Here is a 2,979-nt window from a genome sequence, read left to right as displayed (position 1 = left end):
CGTTATTCTGAAGGGCGTGGTGGCCGAGGTAATGGTGGTCACCAAAACGGCCGGGGTGACGGGCAAATGGAACTACTGCAGCGCAACATGGTAGGGGCAACGGGCAGACAGGTGATAGGGCCCATTGTTACGCTTTCCCTGGGCGGTCGGAAGCGGAGACATCAGATGCTGTTATCACAGGTAATCTTTTGGTTTGTGATTGCATGGCTTCTGTATTATTTGATCCTGGCTCCACATTTTCATATGTATCTTCCTCATTTGCTACTGGTCTTAATTTACATTGTGAATTGCTTGACATGCCTATTCGTGTTTCTACTCCGGTGGGTGAGTCTGTGATAGTTGACAAGGTATATTCGCAACGTGTTTTAGGTTCGAGAGATCGTACATGCTACTGTAAATAAGTTCAAAAGCCCACGTAATGGGTTGTATACATGGTGTAAACAACATTTATATACTAATATATGGTCGACGTGCAAAAATATAGATCTAAACTGAGGATATACACGTTGAAGAGGAAAATACAAGTCTCGAGAGTTTAAAAACGGAGTTATATATAATGATATACAGATAATATACGGTCTTTATACAAAAATAAGAAATGGGCCAAAAAGCCCCAAGAAATTTAGGCAACTCTTAGTTGGGTCAAAGCCCATCTGATTTTTGGGCAGCCTTTACAATATTGTAGGACAGAGAAACGGGGATAAAGAACAAGATCAGAAAGGCCCAAATCTTCCTCCCTCCCTCTCTTTATTTGAATTTATTAATTCATCTTACCCTTACTAGTTTATTTGCTAAATAATTTTAGGGTTTACTTAATTGAATTTCCCAAAAGATGAAGATGTTCTTTTATGTTGGTAGATTTTAAATCTTCTTTTATTAACTCTTATAATTTTATTTAATATCTTCAGTCAAAACTTTTTTTTAATTAATTAAAATAGTTTCAGGCTTAAATTAATTAATTTAGTTCAAATTATTATTTAAAATGATTAAAAGAAATATTCTAACTAATCTAGTTTTGTTCAAGTCTTAATGAATTGCAATTTAATTCAATTATTTGAATTAATTTCCTGTTTTCTCAAAAGTTAAAAAAATTTCGCTGTTTATCTATATTCTGAAGTTAAGTCCCTTTCCTAAAAATAGTCAAAATATTTAATCTATGTCGTAGGACAACCACAAGTTAGGGGATATTTAAAATTCCTTAAAAACCATCTTGAAGTGTAAATGAAAACCTCTAACCCATTTTCCATATTTATAAGACTTAATCTGTTAGAGTCTTTTTAAATTATTTTTTCTTGATTTTCTTTTAGAATTAAGCGGCGACTCCTTTCTAAGTATATTTCTCAAATTGTATTATACTTGGAAAATTCCAAAAAGTGATTTTTCTAAAGATAGTAAGATTACGGCATAACTTATATATATAATTTTCCCAAATGTTAGTAGATGTTCATGCCCTCACATGAGCAAGTGGGTCTGCCCCTCAATGATTCTTGTTCTTTTTTCCTTTTTTAAAAATTACAACAAAATTGAAACAACTTTTGGCTCATTAAAGAAAATTAAAATATTAATTTTTTGAAATTTCATTAATAAATTTGTCCTTAAAGACTTGGTAATTATAAAAAAAATATTACGTGAAAAGATGGTCAAATATAAAAAACAATTAGAATTTTAATCATCATATCATTATTACTTATCTAGACTGGTCAAAAATCACATTTCTCAGGTAAATTATTTTTAAGTTTTCCAAATATTCTCCCATACCAAAATCAAAAAGTTACAAAGAAGTGATGTTAAAATATTGTTAAGATGATCATTTTCTTTTATTTTTCTTCTACAAAATCACTTACATTTTTTGGTTTTCTTACTATGGTGAATATGTTTGTATCGTGTGCCTTCTTTTTCTTCTTTATCTCGTTTGTATCAACTTCCGGTTCTTCCTTCTAAATTCCTTCTCCTCCTCTAGTTTGTATTGCTCAATGAAATTTAAAGGGATGTCGATATCTTTGATCGGTTCGTGTGCTCCGAAGATCGTTGATGAGAAACTGATTCACTTTCAGCTGTTTTCAATAGTAAAAAGGTGGAGATAGTTTTTCCTTTCTCGAGGACATCAGGTGGAAGCGGCGACGATTGTATCTATGATATGAAAGTGAGGGTTGACGTTCTTATGCCAAGGAACGTTTTGATTCCGTGGACATGTCGATTGATCATTCTCAATTGTTGGTTCAGAACAACAAGAATTTGAAGGATAGTGGGATGTGGGTGAGGTTTATGTTGTTTAAGGATGGATCATGGGTAAGAAAAATGCCATGGATTTGTTGGTTACATATTTGTGAGTGGTGAGGCTATGATTGAAATGGAAATGGAAGGGTGTAATTCGATTTTTGATTTTCATTAAATGATAGTAATAAATTTGGAATGTGGGAATGAAGCTGCCCATAGCTTGGATTGATGTTGACAGTAAGGTTTTTTACCCTAAACTCTTCACTAAAGGTTCACAAAATCTCGATAAAAATGAGGTAAATGTTGATTATAAGTTAGTATTAAACTTGAGATAAGAATAATTAAGAGGAACTCTGTGTCATAAAAATTTATTTCCCTACTTTGCCTTCTTGTAAACAATTTGTATTACAAGTTAAGATCAAAATAATGATCTTGAAACCATATTCACCACCTGTGTAGTAAATCCTTGAATAACCAAAGTTAAAAAGGGGAAATCCAAACTTACCTGATAGGAGATATACAAACTTTGGAACTCTCATTTTTTGGTAGGGGGCAGTAAACTCTATAGATTTATTAGAATCAATGTGCGACCACCAATCAGTCGACCTTTATTTGCACTTGGTTGTTTCGTTTCTCTCATGACTTTTAAACATGATTGAAAGGAATGAATAACGAAAAATGAGTAATAATTACCTGACATGTGAAATCATATTTATAACTTACTATAAACAAGGGTAGAATGTGGGTGTTCATATTACTACA

General features: G+C 32.5%; 1 pseudogene; it reads left to right on the top strand.

The window, feature by feature from the left end:
- The first annotated feature begins 1,988 nt into the window (after positions 1–1,988).
- On the top strand, positions 1,989–2,581 carry LOC107019556 (annotated as a pseudogene).
- The last annotated feature ends 398 nt before the right edge of the window (positions 2,582–2,979 follow it).

Source organism: Solanum pennellii, chromosome 5 (assembly GCF_001406875.1).
Source record: "Solanum pennellii chromosome 5, SPENNV200".
NCBI classification, from domain to species: domain Eukaryota; kingdom Viridiplantae; phylum Streptophyta; class Magnoliopsida; order Solanales; family Solanaceae; genus Solanum; species Solanum pennellii.
Note: the sequence above shows the minus strand (reverse complement) of the source record. Positions and strands in the feature narration are given on the sequence as shown.